This window comes from Symphalangus syndactylus, chromosome 23 (assembly GCF_028878055.3).
Source record: "Symphalangus syndactylus isolate Jambi chromosome 23, NHGRI_mSymSyn1-v2.1_pri, whole genome shotgun sequence".
NCBI classification, from domain to species: Eukaryota; Metazoa; Chordata; class Mammalia; order Primates; family Hylobatidae; genus Symphalangus; species Symphalangus syndactylus.
Window position 1 is genome coordinate 48,008,592 of NC_072445.2, and position 19,169 is coordinate 48,027,760.

General features: G+C 37.3%; 1 long non-coding RNA gene across 2 annotated transcripts in view; it reads left to right on the top strand.

Moving 5' to 3' along the window:
• LOC134735749 (uncharacterized) overlaps positions 1-19,169 on the top strand; it is a 330,220-nt gene that overhangs the window by 289,354 nt on the left and 21,697 nt on the right. Inside the window, exon 4 of one of the 2 annotated variants that reach the window (XR_010119172.1) lies at positions 5,381-5,499. The exons of the other annotated variant lie outside the window; for it this stretch is intronic. This is a non-coding gene — a long non-coding RNA (uncharacterized lncRNA). Of the gene's footprint in view, positions 1-5,380; positions 5,500-19,169 lie in introns of those variants that run through there. 2 annotated transcript variants of the gene reach the window in all.

Here is a 19,169-nt window from a genome sequence, read left to right on the forward strand (position 1 = left end):
TCAAATGCGTTTAGAAACATTCTGGGTTAAACAAGATTTAACGTTTCTTTATGTAGGATTTCTCAGAGTCTTTCATGAGCTTATGCATTACAGAGCTCCAAAAAAGAAATCCCAAAAGCATTCTTTTTTTCTTCCTTCAGAAAACCTTTGGCAGGACATTTTAAAGTCCTGGGCCAGCCAGGCAGTGGGCTTGACAGCTCAGCTGGGTACTCCAGAACCAACTTGCAATCTCTGCTCAGGGGTGAGCCAAGAGCCATAGAGTTGTGTCTTATTCTGCTGCCTGATGATGGTACAGTCAATGTAGGGGCCAGGGGAAAACGTCCCTTTCACCCTCTGAAAGTTTGCTGAAGATCTCTTAAAAAGGCAGATTAATAGGAGAAAGGGCATACAAATTTATTTCATTATACTTTTACATGACCGGGGAACTTTCAGAATGAAAACCTAAAGATACAGGGGAAACTGTCCATGCTTAGGTTCAACAAAGTATGGACAGCCCTATAGAAATATGATTGGGCAAAAGGGTAGAATCTAACGCTAATAGACTGGGGGAATCCAACGAGGCATGTCTGTCTACCTCCTTCTTGGCCTCTCTGTGCAGCATTCCTTACCTCTGAGGTGGGGCAAGACCCTTTCTGGAATGGGGATCTTATGACCTAAAATCGAACAAGGTAGGTCAGATAATTTCTTTATGGCCAATTTTTACATAGAAAGGCAGGGGATCAAAGATTAGAGTAATATTTGTAGGTTTTGGTCATATTTTTAGGTTAGAGTGACATTTTTACATTTTATGGCTGGCTTTGGAAAAAAGAGGTTCTGGTGTCTGTGACCTACCTTGTGGAAAAGGGATTCTAGTTTCTATGGCTAGCCTCAGGGGAGCAGAAAGGGCCAGAATTATGAGGGCAGGAGAAGGTCAGACAAAACTGCTTCTTGAGACCTCGTAACAACAAGAAGGGTACATTTGTTTATTTCTTGTTTCATGTTTTTTCCTACTTCCCACACCTATTTCACAATATTTCAATAAAACAATCTCCAAAACATTGTCCATTATCTTCCAGCCACCTATGGAAGTGAGTTAACATTACATATTGCATAATATTATGAAAGTTAATATAAAGGAATGTCTTAGAATTTGCATGGGAATTTGACATAAATGACTCAGATAAAAATAATGTCACCTAATATGGTTTGGCTGTGTCCCCACTCAAATCTTAGCTTGAATTGTAGCTCCCCATAATCCCCACGTGTGATGGGAGGGACACCACGGGAGGTAATTGAATCATGGGGGCAGATTTTTCCCATCTTGTAATAGTGAATAAGCCTCATCAGATCTGATGGTTTTATAAAGGGCAGTTCCCCGAGCAAGCTCTCTTGCTGCTGCTATGTAAGACATACCTTTGCTCCTCCTTCACCTTCTGCCACGATTATGAGGCCTCCCCAGCCATGTGAAACTGTGAGTCTATTAAACCTCTTTTTCTCTATAAATTACCCAGTCTCAGATATTTCTTCAAAGCAGTATGAAAATAGACTATCGCCTCTTAAATAGGGCAGATTCCCAGTTATTTTGAGGGTCATTTTTTTTTTAATGTCAGGCCATCTATGGCAAAGTGGGGGAAATAGAAGCACCTGCAAGTATTGGTTTTGCTGTTTAAACCTGGCAGCAAACAGCCAAGCAGGATGCATTTGGAGGGCTTGTAAGAACTCTGTTACATAACAGTAGATGTTACACTATCCTTTAAAAAATAAAATGTCCCTAATAGAGGCTCATAGATGCATGGTGTTAGTATTTGGCCAGTAATGACCAGTAGGCTAAATAGCACAAAGTCTACTGTCAATAGAAACCATTGAAATATTTTTTTAAAATAATGGTCGTTTGTTCAAATATTTATTTTGCTAAATTATGCCAAACAACTGGCTTAATCCATTACTTCATTAAATAGTTTTTCTTATCAACATGACTGAGTTCACAGGGTCTTCTATTTTCATACTAAAGAACAAACAAAAAACTAATAATGCCTTCAGATACAGAACAGTTCGCACATTCATTCGGTAGGTTCCCGTTTATAGTGCCCCTGTGAAGGCCTTGTATTTTATTACAACTGCTGATCTACTTGGGGAACATAGTGAAGCATGGGATCTCTGGTAGAAGAATTAAAGACTCGAGAAATTCAAATGCATATTGTCAGCTGTCAGACACTAATGACTTTACTGAGCTCAGTTGAAAGCTAGCTGATCAGAGTAAAAATGCTCTCTTTAAATTTGCTAACATATTTGGAGGGACTGTTTGCTAGCATATTTGGTGTGCAGAATTAGATGAATCATCATTCTTCATTTATGGCAGGTTTTGTTAATCTCATACATGGTATTATTTGGTTCTTTGATTCTTTGCCTTAAAACTATATTAAAAACCTGTGAATCCACTACTCTACACAGAAACAGAAACATTGGAGATTGCTTATACATTTATCTAGGTGGCCTTTCTTTACCCCTCTTACTCTCTCCTTCCACCCAAGTTGATACACATACATTAGCGCAAATGCTATCTTTGGTGTGACATACACAGTTTTTTTGTAATATGTGCTTATGGAGCACATATTGCCTTCTCTGTTTTTTTTTTTTTGTTTTTTGTTTTAAGATGTTGTCTCACTCTGCAGTGGCATGATCTCGGCTCACTGCAAGCTCCGCTCTACCGAGTTCACGCCATTCTTCTGCCTTAGCCTCCTGAGTAGCTGGGATTCCAGGTGCCCGTCACCATGCCCGGCTAATTTTTTTGTATTTTTAGTAGAGACGGGGTTTCACCGTATTAGCCAGGACGATCTCAATCTCCTGACCTCGTGATCCGCCGGCCTCAGCCTCACAAAGTGCTGGGATTACAGGCGTGAGCCACTGCGCCCGGACTATTGCCTTCTCTTTTTAAAAAATATCTTGACGTGTCTTTGTACAACTACCTGACAAGATCATTCTGGGTTTATATATTTAGTAGTGTCCATTTGCAGGCAGTAATAATCTCACTTGACATCTAGAGAGTACTACAGTTTGCAAACCACTTGCGTGAAGAATTCGCTCTCATAATTTTCCACCAATTCTCTAAGAATGATGAATGCCACTGAAGGGATTAGGTGTGTCAAAACCAGAATTTTGCTCGTGTTCCTATGTGTTTACCATGACACAGAACCAAAGATACTGCTGCACTGCACTGAAATCAGCTGGGCTCATACCGCTCCCAAACAGAATCGTAGGGATTAAGGCAGAGCTCTTTTCCTTCTTCCATTAAGTTGATCTCTACGGTAGATGATAGGACATCTATTTTGACTTTTGTCTGTTGAGACTTGGAAAAACTATGTGCTGAATCAAAGGTAATTTTGGCCATCATTTCTTCTTCTGTACTGAAATCATTGTGTAATTCTGTAAAGATTTGTACAGGAGCCCAAAACCTGTTGGCAGTGAGCTCATGTTTTCAAAATGAAAACAAATGCTTATCCCTGCTTCCTCTGCAGCTGTCTCTTCTGGGATTGTGTTGTTCCTCCTCCTTGATTATAGGCTTTAAAAAAAATCCAGAGAAATAGTCTAGTTGGGGAGTAACATTGAGGGATCTGACTTCTCGAATTCAGTTTTATCAGCTTTCTCTTGTATATATTATTCTGTATGCAGATATTTTGCAGGTCCAATAAAACCACAAGCATTTGGCCTGGTAGAAATAAGGAGAGGTGTATTTGAATTGAGGAAATAAAAAATGGATTCCAAACTATTTTTAACTTTAGTTTTATCATGTTCCAGTCCCCAGAAATAGAACCAGTCTAACAAAATGTTGCTTAGTAGTTGTCTTTAAGTGGCTTTTCTTAGTTAATAGCTAATAATGATTTGTAATTAGCAAATAATTTGAATGTAAATAGATTCTTCTACACTGCCTACCAATGCTTGAAAACAATTTGTTCTCTTAAATAGCCTACAAATTACCCAGGCAGTCTTGATGATACTGTTGATTTGTTTGGTAAAAAAAAAAAAAAAAAAAAAAAAATCTGTATATGAATTAAAAAGGGAACTTTAGCTCTACCTGAATTCCCTACTCGAATTGTGACATATTTTGAAGCAACGGACTCCAAGTTTATGTCGTATTAATATTACTGGCACTGTTTGACAGTCAATACAGGAAAAAAAAAAAAAAATGTGTCCTGGAAGAGAATTGAGAAAGTGCCTTAAAGAGTAACTGGATGCCTCCGAAAAATTGTTAAGCCTAGTAGGTTGGCCAATATTCCTTACAATTTCCTGTGACAGTGTCCTCAGAATGGAAGGTGAAGAAACCTGAGAAACAGAAATGCCTTAGGAAATGATGAATCTGGATGAGAAAAGGGAGAGAAGGGTCTGGATGGGATCTGTGCCGTGGTGAAAGAAGGTGGTAACAGTGGAAATGGGCAAAGGTCGGGGAAGTGATAGAAAAATTTTAGAAAGCAGATGGGTGGAATTTGGTGAGACATTATGTGTGTAATTTGAAGAAGAATGAAAGATAATTCCATAATTTGGGACTGATTCCATCATTTGTTAAATATTTGCTAACCATCACAAAAGCGAACCAGAGGGAAAACAAAGATTGTTCGGCCTTGAATTTCTCACACCCTTGGCAAAAGAACTCAGCACGGTTGTTAGCAACAAAGGGCTAATTTTGTTAATTTTGTAGACAGAATTTCATACACTCATACACTAATATTATAACTTGAATATGAATAAAGATCTAACTTTTGATATTCATCCCACAAGAATGAAAAATGAACTCACAGACTGACATTTCTAAAGTGAGGTGGACTTTCTACTTGCTTCATTATGGAGAGACTGAGGGCCACTTAATCACCAGGATCCATGGGCAGTGTCAGGCTGGAAAATCTTCAGCTTCCACCAATGCCGGCACATTTATATATGTTTTTGCTTCAGCCTGAATGACTGTGTTAAGTAAAATTGATCGGAGGCCATTGGTTTGAGCAAAGCTCCTGCACTAGGCCGAATAGACCAAACCAAAAGGGGGTTACTCGTGCTGAAGTTCCCTGTCACCAAGGCAAAACTAAGTTGTTCCAAAAAATCAGAAGAGATAATAGACACAACCTCAAACAGGCCTGTTTCAGCTGGCATGATAAGGAAGTATCCTGTCTGTTAACCTTTACAAGGAAATTAATTTTGAAATAACCAATCCACTTTTGTTCTGTTTCCGCTTTCCTCAGCTCTTTTCTGTTGCTATAAAGTCAAGCCTCTCTGTTAAGGTCATCAGAACATTCATGCTATTTTATGGAATGAGCTATTGACAAGTTCTAGAATCACAAATAAAAGCCAATTAAGATCTTTAAATTTACTGTAATTTTATCTTTTGACATCTGAAATGCATTTTCATTTGCAGGGTCTCAGAAAATGTTACTGCAAAATGAAGTCCTCAGAAGCAGCTCTCTCTCTGACCTTCTCCAAACCTCCGGTCTCTGGACCTTCATTTCCGCCCCTCTCCTCCTCCCCACCACCGCCAGGCTGGCCATGCATACTAGACTCCCTCTTCCTCAAGGCAGGTCATAGAAACCAGAATCCCTTTCCCCAAAGCCAGCCACAAAGCATCAAATATTACTTCTACTTCCCCCAACTCCTCTCCAGCCTTTCTGTGTAAACCATATGGAAATTATCTGACTTACCTTGTTTAAGTGTAGGTCACAACACTCCCATTCCAGAGAAGGTCCTGCCCCATGCCCAGACGGAACGATGGAATACTGCACAGAGTCCAGGAAGGATCTAAACAGGCCTTTCTGGGCTTCCTCGTAGTCTATTAGCATTACATCATACCCTTTTCGTCTAACTATATTTCTACAGGGCTGTCCTTACTTTGTTGAACCTAAGTATAAAAATGGACAATTTCCACCTCTATCTTTGGGTCTTCATTCTGAAGTCTCCTGTGTCACATAAAACAAGATCAAATAAGTGTGTATGCCTTTTCTCCTGTTAATCTGCCTTTGTTCAGTGATTTTCACCAAGGCTTCAGAGAGTGAAGGAAAAGTTTTCCCCTGACCCCTACACTCCTGCTACCCTGTATTCCTGGTGGGTTTCTACTCAACATTCTAGACCCAGTACCAGTACTATTACGATTTTATCTCTGCAAGTTTCCCTACCACCTAACATAATTGAACGTCCACTCATCACCTTCTCCCTGGCACTTGCTATACCTCAGATGTAACATTTATCACATGTGTATTACTATATTTGGTTTTAAGTTTTTTGAATAAGTAATACCTTTATGTGATTTACATGTTTAAGTGGCCATCTCCTTCTAATCCTTATTTAACAACTGAGCAGATCCTACTTTGCTGTTCCTGTTCTCAAGTAGCCATCGTAATTATTTTTTGTGTCCTTCCAACATTTCTTTCTGAACAAATAAGTGAATTCAAATATACTCATTTTTTCTCCTTTCCTGCCACCCACCACAATATACCGTACTGTATCCACTGTCCCTCGCCTCCCCACTTTATATTCCCAGAAGGTATTTCCATGTCAGTCTATAGGAAGAGCTTTCTTATTTTTATTTTCAGCTGTGTTCTATTATATTGAATGTACCATAGAGTATTTAACTTGTCCACTATGGATGAATTCATTTGTCTATTATTAAGTTATTTCCAATATTTGGTATGAGAAACAGTGCTACAAACATTGTTTGGTATATGTAATTTCACACGTATAAAACGTATATTTATATGTATAGATATATGATTAACATTGATAGATATTGCCAAATTGTCCTCCAACAGATTTATAAGATTTTGTACTCCTACCAGAAACATATGGGAATCCCTGATTCCATGGCCTTGTCAACAGAATATGTTATTTAACTTTTGTGCTTTTGCTAATTTTGTATGTTAAAATTGGCATCTCGATTCACATTTCTTTTATTATAAATAAGGTTAAACATCTAGCATCTTTTTCATGAACTCTCTGTGCACATTTATCCAATTTTCTATTTGATTTATCCAGTTTTCTATTTGATTATTGTTTTTTCTCCCTCCAATTTCTTTTTTTTTTATTATACTTTAGGTTTTAGGGTACACGTGCACAATGTGCAGGTTTGTTACATATGTATCCATGTGCCATGTTGATTTCCTGCACCCATTAACTCGTCATTTAGCATTAGGTATATCTCCTAATGCTGTCCCTCCCCCCTCCCCCAACCCCACAACAGTCCCTGGAGTGTGATGTTCCCCTTCCTGTGTCCATGAGTTCTCATTGTTCAATTCTCACCTATGAGTGAGAACATGCGGTGTTTGGTTTTTTGTCCTTGTGATAGTTTACTGAGAATGATGTTTTCCAGTTTCATCCATGTCCCTACAAAGGACATGAACTCATCATTTTTTATGGCTGCATAGTATTCCATGGTGTATATGTGCCACATTTTCTTAATCTAGTCTATCGTTGTTGGACATTTGGGTTGGTTCCAAGTCTTTGCTATTGTGAATAGTGCCGCAATAAACATACGTGTGCATGTGTCTTTATAGCAGCATGATTTATAGTCCTTTGGGTATATACCCAGTAATGGGATGGCTGGGTCAAATGATATTTCTAGTTCTAGATCCCTGAGGAATCGCCACACTGACTTCCACAATGGTTAAACTAGTTTACAGTCCCACCAACAGTGTAAAAGTGTTCCTATTTCTCCACATCCTCTCCAGCACCTGTTGTTTCCTGATTTTTTAATGATGGCCATTCTAACTGGTGTGAGATGGTATCTCACTGTGGTTTTAATTTGCATTTCTCTGATGGCCAGTGATGATGAGCATTTCTTCATGTGTTTTTTGGCTGCATAAATGTCTTCTTTTGAGAAGTGTCTGTTCATGTCCTTTGCCCACTTTTTGATGGGGTTGTTTTTTTCTTGTAAATTTGTTTGAGTTCATTGTAGATTCTGGATATTAGCCCTTTGTCAGATGAGTAGGTTGCAAAAATTTTCTCCCATTGTGTAGGTTGCCTGTTCACTCTGATGGTAGTTTCTTTTGCTGTGCAGAAGCTCTTTAGTTTAATGAGATCCCATTTGTCAATTTTGGCTTTTGTTGCCATTGCTTTTGGTGTTTTAGACATGAAGTCCTTGCCCACGCCTATGTCCTGAATGGTATTGCCTCGGTTTTCTTGTAGGATTTTAATGGTTTTAGGTCTAACATTTAAGTCTTTAATCCATCTTGAATTAATTTTTGTATAAGGTGTAAGGAAGGGATCCAGTTTCAGCTTTCTACATATGGCTAGCCAGTTTTCCCAGCACCATTTATTAAATAGGGAATCCTTTCCCCATTTCTTGTTTTTGTCAGGTTTGTCAAAGATCAGATAGCTGTAGATATGTGGCATCATTTCTGATTTCCCTCCAATTTCTAGGAGGTTTTCATATATTAGGAAAAATTATTGAATTTTGTCTGCTGTGTCAGCTGCAATTATTGTTACTAGTTTGTCTAGTATTCGTTTGTCTAGTACTAGTTTGTCACTGATGAATTTTTTAGTTGTTTAATTTCATCTAGTTTTTTATTTTAATATTCAAATATGCAAATTTATCAATTTTTTCCTTTATGATTTCTTTATGTGGATTTTGAATCATAGTTTCAAAGATCTTTTTCATTCTAAGCTCATAACAAATTAGTCCTTGTTTTTTCTAGTGATTGTATTGTTTCGTTTTTTCTTTTAAACATTTGATTCCTTGGAAACATATCAAAGTTTAGTAAGCAATAGTTATGAATCTGGATCACTAATATTTTATTAGCCCATCTTTTCGCTGAAGATTTGAAATTTCTCTGCATTTTATATAGTATTGAGCCAGATGCATCGGTGTTGTTTCTGGGTTTTCTGTTTCATTGATAGGTCTATCTAGGCATCACTACCACACTGCTTTAATTGTTAATGTTTCATGTTATGTTTTAATATCTGATAAGCTTGGCCTCTGCCTTTCACTATTTCTTTTCTTTTGCTGCGAGTCCCTGAAACTCTAAAACTTTGAATCAATTTTCTAGTTCCAAAAAGAAAATCCTCATATTGTTTCATTGGAATCACATTAATTTTATAAATAAACTCATGGAGACCTGATATATCTCTACAATGTTGCATATCTTAAGGGAAGGACAAGGTGTGTCTTTACATGTCTTTAAAGTCTGTTTGGTGTTTCTCATCTAGGAGTTTATTCTGTATATTCCTAATAATCTTATCTATTTTTTTTTTTTTTTTTTTGAGACAGAGTTTCACTCATATTGCCTGGGCTGGAGTGCAATGCAGCGATCTTGGCTCACTGCAACCTCCCCAGCCAGGTTCAATGGAAGAAATCTTATCTTTTTATTGTAATTATAAATGGCATCTCTTTTTCATTACAACGGTTAACCTAAATGCCAACTGTGTTTACATGAACTACTGATGTATTTTAATAATTTTGTATCCAAACTTATTACTTCTATTCACATAGCTTTCTTTTCTTTTTTTTTTTTCTTTTTTTCTTTTTCTTTCTTTCTTTTTTTTTTTTTTTTTTGAGACAGAGTCTCTCTCTATTGCTCAGGCTGGAGTGCGGTGGCACAATCTCAGCTCACTGCAACCTCCACCTCCCAGGCTCAAGCGGTACTCCTGCCTCAGCCTCCTGAGTTGCTGGGATTACAGGCATGCACCACCATGCCCAGCTAATTTTTGTATTTTTAGTCAAGACGGGGTTTCACCATGTTGGCCAGGCTGGTCTCGAACTCCTGACCTCAAGTGATCCACCCACCTTGGCCTCCCAAAGTGCTGGGATTACAGGCGTGAGCCACCGCACCCAGCCTACACATAGCTTTATTTTCATGATCGTTTCAAATAGTTGGGAGAGTAGTATCACCAGAACAATGTTGAGTATTACTGATGCTGGTCATCAGTCTTGTTCCTGACTCTAACGTGAATGTGTCTAAAGTTTTCCATCAAGCATAAGAGTGGCTTTGAATGCTGAAATGAAAGTGTAATGTGTCATGTTAAAAAAAGATGGATTGTTTTGAAATAAAAAATTGTTTAAATTTATCAAATTCTTTTTTAGCATATACAGAGATATTCACAATTTTTTTTTTAGCTTTATTAATATACTAAAAAAAAGTTTTGGAACCTTTACTTCTTTTTCTTACTTCCTGGATCAGTTTAAATGGTACTGGAATAATCTCTTCTGAAAAGTTTTGGTAGAATTCAAAATGAAATCATTGTGGCCTGGGATATTTGGGAAGCTAGCTTCTTTATGTTTCTTTGTTTGTTTGAGACAGTATCTTGCTCTGTCACCCAGGCTGGAGTACAGTGGTGTGATTGCGGCTCACTGCAACCTCCCACTCCCAGGTTCAAGCAATTCTTTGGCCTCAGCCTGCAGAGTAGCTGGGACTACAGGCACAAGCCACCACGCCCAGCTAATTTGTATTTTTAGTGGAGACAGGGTTTCACCATGTTGATCAGGATGGTCTGAACTACTGACCTCAAGTGATCCGCCCACCTCAGCCTCCCAAAGTGCTAAGATTACAGGGGTGAGCCACCATGCCGGGCCTTCTATAGAAATCTATGGAAATGTTCTGTTTATAATTCCTAAGACCTGTGTCCATTTTAATAAGATGTTCACATATTTGTAAACCATTGAAAAAAAGTAACTGATGATTGTTTTCTAAAATATCTTGAAATTTAATGGTTATTTCTTTTTTTTTGAGACGGAGTCTCGCTTTGTCGCCCAGGCTGGAGTGCAGTGGCACGATCTCGGCTCACTGCAACCTCTGCCTCCTGGGTTCAAGTGATTCTTCTGTTTCAGCCTTCCAAGTAGCTGGGAGTACAGGCAAGCGCCACCACGCCTGGCTAATTTTTGTGTTTTTAGTAGAGATAGGGTTTCACCATGTTGGCCAGGCTGGTCTTGAACTCCTAACCTCATGATCCGCCCACCTTGGCCTCCCAAAGTGCTGGGATTACAGGCGTGAGCCACTGCGCCCAGCAATTTCATGGTTATTTCTACATAAAAATTTATATTGGGTTGGTTGGCACATTTTCCACTTCTCTCCTACCCCCTACCTCATCACTATCTTGTTATTCCTTAATTAGATTGGTTGATGTTACATACATTTTTCAAAAAAAACTATGATTAACTTTTTAAGCCTATGAATTTTTTTGTTTTCTAACTTATCTGTATCTGCTTTATCTGATTATTTCTTCCTTTTGTCTCCTTTTATTGTTGCATTTATTGTTTCATTTGGATTATTTATTATTTTCTCTGAAGTTTTGATTAAGTTGTTTTTAATTTATAATTTCAGTTGAGGTATTTAATGCTATACATTTTCCTTTGAGTGTGGCCTCTGGCTATATGCCATAGCTTCTTATAGGTACTGTCTGCTTTATAAATATTTCCTCAGCATTCTGCATATCCAGCTCCAATTTCCTCTTTTATCCAAGAGTCCTTTAAAAGAGAATGTTTACATTTTTTCATGAATAGTTAAATTTTTAGATGTTTGTTATTAATTTCTGGTTTTATTGCATTATGATTAGAAAATGTTGTTATGGACTATAAATATGTGTCCTCCCAAACTTTCTATGTTGAAGCTCTAATCTCCAACGTGATAGTATTTGGAGGTATAGGCTTTGGAAAATAATTAGGTTTATTTGAGGTCTGGAGGGTGGGGTCTTCATGATGGGATTAGTGTCCTTGTAAGAAGCTACCAGAGAGTTAGCATGTGCTCTCTCTTTCCCTTCCTCTCTCTCTCTCTCTCTCTGTCTCACTCTGCCATTTGAGGACACAGCAAGACGATGGCCATCTGCAAACTAGAAAGAGAGTTCTCACCAGGAACTGAATCAGCAGGTATCTTGATCTTGGACTTCTCAACCTCCACAACTTTAAGAAATAAATGGCTGCTGTTTAAATCTCCCGGCCTGTGGTCCTGTGGTATAGCAGCCTAAGCTGACTAACAGACTTGTTTTCCGTACTTTTTGAAATGTATTAAGGTTTTCCATATGGCATGATGTATGATAAATTTTTATAATGATACCATGGGAAGCTGAATATATATTATCTATTTCAGAGTGCAGAATTTAATATGTAAATCATAGCAACTTTATTATTCACATTATGTAAACCTTCTATATCAATATTTGTCTACTTGATCTGACATATGTTAAAGGAAGTGAATTTCAATGTCTGACTTCCTCTGTGTTTCTGTCTCTTTTTCCTTGTTTTTCTTATTTTCAACTTTATGACCTTAGCTACTATGCTATTCTTATTAATTCTAAGAATCTAGTTGTATATTCTTTCTTTTTCTTTTTAATAGTCAAATAACCAGTAGATGTTAAAGGTTGTTTTCTTTCTTTCTGGTACTTATAGTTTTTTTCTTTGTCTTTCACTGGCTATACCCAGAAAAAAGAGGTGACATGGGCTTGTAGCATTTTTCATGACTATAAAGGAAATGTCTACCACTCCCCATTATTAAGAATCATGGCCAAATGCAGTAGCTCACTCACTCCTATAATCCTAGTGCTTTGAGAGGCTGGACTGAGAAGACTGGAGGCCAGGAGTTTGAAGCTGGAGTGAGCTATGATCACTCCACTGCACTCCAGCCTAGGTGTCAGAGCAAGACCCTGTCTCAAAAAAAAAAAAAAAAAAAAAATGCATCATGTTTACTATGGTTGTTGGCAGATGTCATCTATCAGATTAAATAACATTTATTGTTTCTTAGTTTGATAAAAGGGTTTTTTAAAGCAAAAATGGATATTAACTTTTATTAATTTTTTTGTTTTTATCGATCTACTAGTTTGTTTTTCTTTTTAAATAGATTGCATTCTGTATTTTCTTTTCACTGAACTTTTCTCATCCTTCTCCCCACCTCCCACAATTTTTGATTGATTGAATTGCTTTGTTTCCTGTTCCATTTCTTTCTTTATGAATTTCTATTTTTTATTTTGTTCCTTATTTTTCTAGAAAAGATCCTTAATATACACTTTATAAAAGGATATGTGAGAAGTCATTGCATATCCAAAAATGCCTTTACTATCACATTTGATCAATATTTTGGCTGGGTATAAAATTTTAACTTGAAAATAATTTTCCTTCAGTGCATTAAGGTGCCACCCTCACCTATCCTCCACTTCCTGTGCCACCTGCCATGCTGATGATGAGATTTCTTTTGCTAGCTTTGTGCTCATTCCTTTGTAGCTGCACTTTTTTTCTTTTAAATCTGGAAACATTTTAGAGGTGTTGATTTTGAGTATTATCATTTTCTCTGTGCTTTTTATGCTTTGATATTATTTAATGCATAAATTTTTGTGAGCTCTTTCAAATTAAATTTGTATTTTCAGAGGTCTGTTCTCATTCTTTCTTGATCATCCCAGATAGCTTTCTATGCTCCCAGGTTCTCAAATACCATCTATACCTTGATGATACCTGCAATGGAGTGATTGTTAATATCCCCTCAAAATTTCTATGTTGAAATCCTAGCCTCCAAAGTGACGATATAAAGAGATGGGTCCTTTGGAATGTGTTTGGGTCATAAGAGCAAAGCCCTTGTGAATGGGATTAGTCCTCTTAAAAACAGACCCCAGGGATGTCTCTCATCCATCATGCCATGAGAGAGCACAGCAAAAGAGACAGCCACCTATCAGTCAGAAAATGGGCCCTCATTAGACATTGAATCCGCTGGCACATTGGTCTTTGACTTCCCAGCCTCTACAACTGTGAGAGTTAAATTTCTGTTGTTTATAAGCCTCCCACTCTATGGTATTTTGTTATAGAAGCCTGAATGAATAAGCTAAGACAATCCTTTTTGGGGGACTTTTCCCCGAATTCGAAACTCGTGTTTTAACAACCTATTCAAAATAGTAGTAAGTACAGTAGTAACATTAATTGAAAATGGAGTATAGGGCAACCAATCTGTTTTTCAAGTGTTTTATAGGAATTCTATCATTTAATCTTCCCAACATCCCTATTGTTATATCTGTTTTATACATAAGGTACTGTAATGCCCAGAGAGACTAAGTAATTTGCCCCTGGTCAGAGGTGATAATTGACAGAGTGAGGTCTCAATCCACGTCTGATTTCATAACCATGTTCTTTATCACTGTGCTTCGCTGTCTCCCTCCTTATCTTCACTTACTTAACCTACAAACTTCTTATATTTGTCAGGTCTCAAATATGACCATCTTCTTTGCCCCCAAATAATGCCCCTCTTAAGTTGCCTCTTTCTATCCAAGTTAATTAATACGCTCTGAAGTTATTCCATCTGGATTTGCATCCTGGCTCCACCATTTGCAAATTATGTGTTTCTGGGAAAGTTACCTAACTAGAGCATGCACCTTATTTTTCTCATCTGTAAAGTGAAAATAGTAATGTTATCTCTCATTCATGGAGTTTTTGAAGATGAAATGCGAGGATACACACAGAGCGACTGGAGGCAAAATAAATGCTCAAGAATACTATCATCCATTTGATTGTCCTTCTCTGTTCTGTTACTGTGCATATCAAATTAATTCAAGATGCATAATAATATGACATCCTAAATAACTTTCAAAACCAAACTTTGCCTAATCCCTCTGCCCATTCTATAGTGAGGACACATTATGTCCTTCCAGTGGTTCTTAAGAGTCTTCTCATGGTTACCTTTGCTTCTACTCACGTTCCCTTCACTCCATTCTCTATAAGCAGCAAAAATAGTCTTAAGAAAATACAAATCTTGTCACATAGATCTCATGCTTAGACCCTTTAATGTATTCTTAATTTCCTTTCAGATAATGTCAAAGATGCTCAATGTGGCTAACAAAGTCCTGAATGATCTGAGTCCTGCCTCCCACTCCAATATCATTCCCCACTTTTCCTCTTTTTCTCCCGTTCACCTCATATTTACAATTCTTCACTTTTCTCAAGCATATTCTTATAGCATGTCCATTTTTAGTCCTACACTTTGGGCATACTATCCTCTCTGTTGGCAGTAGTTTTTCTCCCCATTGTTGCCCTTTCTACTAGATTTGAAGTCAAAAGTCATTTTCTGCAGTATGATTCTCCTGAAAACTGACTTTTAAATTGGATATCTTCTCAACTTTTCCCACAACACTGTGGACCTCTCTTACAATAATGTATACTCACTGTTTTAAAATTACTCATTGACTTGTCTGTATTTCTCCAGTGGATTATAATTTCAGTGAGAGAAGAGGCCATGCCTGTCTGGCATTCCAGTCTCAAACACCCTACAGAAGGGTAAGGAGAACACAAAGAACAGTTCTTGAATGAATGAAAGAAAGATAAGTCTTGCAAAAGTAGATAAATGCTCTGTTTTTGATACAGGTGACGATGAATGTGGGTTTCTTTTTCTAAAGGAACCTAGAATCTGCTTGGGAGGTAAACATATGATATAGTGATTTCTCATTATATCCTAGGCACTACTCTAAGATCTATAGACACATTATCACATTTTATTTGTATAAAATTCCTGTAAGATAGGTACTATTATTAATCGCATTTTAAACATGAGGAAACTGAGGACAGACAATTTCAGTAATGTACACAGTCAACCAGAGCAAGCTGCAGAGCTAGGATCTGTACTAGGTGAATTAAAGCTTGAACTTACAGTCTTAACAGTGCACTAAATCAGACGAGTGTTCACATCTACCATTACAATATCAAAAAATAGGATATTAAACATTCTTTAGAGGCCAGAACTGTGTCTTACTCATTTCAAATTTGTTCATTTCACAAATCTTTAACCTCTCTCAATCTCATGGCTCTGAGGTAACACCAAAATGAATAAAAGCTTTTGGGCCCTTAACTGCAGCTATAGTCCATATTTTACTATTCTGTGCTTCCTCAGAACCCCTTGCCAAGGTCCTTTATATACTTGGCTCCAGATCATCTTTCCTGATTTAAACTTACTTGCATTTGTCCTCATTGGGTACTGAGAAATTGTCAACAGAATAAGTCCCCCAGAAATTGTTAAACCCTTTCATTCGTATCCATGTAGATATTTGATTTAGGAGAGAGACTTGCCCAGTAACCACTACAGTGCTTGGTTCAGATTCAAGAGACCATGAATTAGTATACACTGAGTTGAAATATGAAAGATCCAGAAAGAAAAGAGAGAAGAAACATGCTATTATAATTATTAGTACTAAAGTTTTTCATTAGTATAATCCTCTAGACTAAAATATACCTATGTAATATGACTTGGTATTAACAAAAGCATGATGTATAAAAGATGAATCTGGCCGGGCGCGGTGGCTCACGCTTGTAATCCCAGCACTTTGGGAGGCCGAGGAGGGCGGATCACGAGGTCAGGAGATCGAGACCACGGTGAAACCCCGTCTCTACTAAAAATACAAAAAAAATTAGCCGGGCGTGGTGGCGGGCGCCTGTAGTCCCAGCTACTCGGAGAGGCTGAGGCAGGAGAATGGCGTGAACCCGGGAGGCGGAGCTTGCGGTGAGCCAAGACTGCGCCACTGCACTCCAGCCTGGGTGACAGAGCAAGACTCCATCTCAAAAAAAAAAAAAAAAAAAAGATGAATCTTCAGAGATGTTGAGCAATAATAAATTTAAGTATTTTATATAAGCTAAAAACAGGTACATGACTTTTTTGAGAGTATCTGGACTTCTTTCATCATTATTTCATTCTTTTCTGTTACAATCTTTGCACTTCCATTTCCTCTGGATTTTCTGATTTCTCCCATATACGATTTGGCAGGTTATTTTCTTGCATTTCATTTTGACGTATGATTGATTTGTAAATTCAAGGGCAAGTAAAGAAGTTTGCATCTTTACCAACTTCCAGACTTTTGAATTTTGGTTTTATATGCTGTAGTTAATTGCCGCCTTGTGTCAAATGGTTTTCTCACATCTATTGGCATTAATTTTTTACAACATTTATATTTAACAAGGTAGACTTCACAAGTTAAGTGGATGCCAATTAACCCAAAATCTGAACTGACTTTTCAATGCAAGTCATTCCTATCAAATTAGCATTCTCTATAGATTGAGTAGATAGCTGTCAACACAATGGAGCCTAAGCATCAATTTTAAGCAATTTATTTTTTAAGTTTATAATATTAGTTTGATTGTGATTATATATCCCAAAGTTATATAATTTTGTGTCAATTACTAAGGAACTAGCTGAATTTTGTATATTATTATGTTTTAATCATCTTTAGAATTAACATTTAATTTGTATCCTTTTCTCTTTGCTTTTCCATATACAGAATGTATTTCTTTGAGTTTGTCACACAGAATTTAAGCAATTTTTCTGCCAATTAAATGACATTTTATTTTTCTAGGTGAATTGACTGCTGGGGAAATGGGCTCTGGAGATTAAAGGCCTGCTTATTAATAGAAAGAGCTTCCACCCACACACAGATATATAAAGCTGCCTCGCTATTTCTTCCTTCCACCATGACCCATAGTCTTTCTGGAACAAGGGCTGAGATTTTACAGCCCCGTTTTAAAGTTGCTGGGGATGCTAGCAACAGGGACTTTTATGCTTGAATTTCTGCTGCAAATCATACCCCCTTGGACTCAGTCCACTAAGTCTATAGAATTATCTGCAAAACAATGCAATAGGATGTATAAATTTCTTGACTATTTGTATCGAAAATAAATCAGGAGCTTGAACTATATAAAAAGCTAATACATTATCATGAAAACTCTGCATGAATACTGATAAAACATACTGGATGCCCTTTGACTCTTCCAGTCCTTGTTCTCATCTTTTTGCTTATATCCATTTCTCTTTTCAATCAATTTGGAATAATTCTGCTTGAATAATAATCTGATAGTAACTTCATTATTTCTAATTATATTATCTTAACGTGCAAATTCAATTTTTTTTGGCTTACATTAACAAAGATAAAAATGTGTGACCAGAGGTTAATAATAGAAGGTTAGTTTTACATGAAATGAGGACCAGATAAAAGACCAGTACAATGTTATATATTTATGTCCTTCACATGATAGGCAGACATCAATCCTTGATGTCACGTTCAAATAAAGGACTTATATATATGCATAGTGACAAAGCACTATGCATATATATATATATGCATGGGAACAGTGGAGAGAAGTTCAGTGAGAGAATTCCCAATTGTATTAATTACTACAAACATTTATTGAATAAAATATGCAGCACTTATAGAACATTTTTCCCATGGGATAAGTTGCCAATCCACACTTCGTTGTTGTTGCTGTATCGGCTCAGACTCTTTGAAGTTAGTCTTATTTATCTACTTTTTTAACGGATCTACAGGGGTTATGTAAGTTGGCTAAACTCACTCAACTAGTAAGACATATACAAAGGATGTAAACTACGTTTATGAGGTAAGAAAGACTATGATTTTGCTTTTATTACTGTGACTAGGACCCTCTGGGGATACAAAAGCTATGATAAAAAAATTCATTAGCCTGTGTGTCTAATATGGCCCTCAAAGTAGTAGTATCATTTGCAATTAACTGTTAACACTGAATCTTATTCTTCAAATGCAAACCATGGGCCTGGCAGAGCCTATATAGATGCTCTGTGGCACAGCACTTATTTAGTCTGTCTCTTTAATTAACCTGATCCAAATGTGACATTAATAAATTGTTCTTTGTGAACTGAAAAGTCATAATTGCTCAGAAAGGACATGCTTAATTGTCCTTTATCTTTAGCCTACCACTATACACATCCAACAAATCAGGTCAAAATTCTCAATTCAATTTCCAAATAATTCATAATATTTTTATTTACTATAGCATAACCTGGTCAGGCGTGGTGGCTCACGCCTGTAATCCCAGCACTTTGGGAGGCTGAGGTAGGTGGATAACTTGAAGTCAGGAGTTCAAGACCAGCCAGGCCAACATGGTGAAACCCCATCTCTACTAAAACTACCAAAATTAGCTGGGCATGGTGGCAGGCCCCTGTAATTCCAGCTACTTGGGAGGCTGAGGCAGGAGAATCACGTGCACCCAGGAGGTGGAGGTTGCAGTGAATTGAGATTGCACCACTGCACTCCAGCCTGGGTAACAAGTGAGACTTCGTCTTAAAAAATGAAAATAAAACTAAATAAAAAATAAACAAATACAGCACAACCCGATTCTTCAACAGAAGACATACACAATCAGGTAATAATTCTCAGTTCAGCTCCAAAAGAAAAAACTCTTAATATTTTTATTTAACATAGCATAACCTGCCGGGCGCGGTGGCTCACGCTTGTAATCC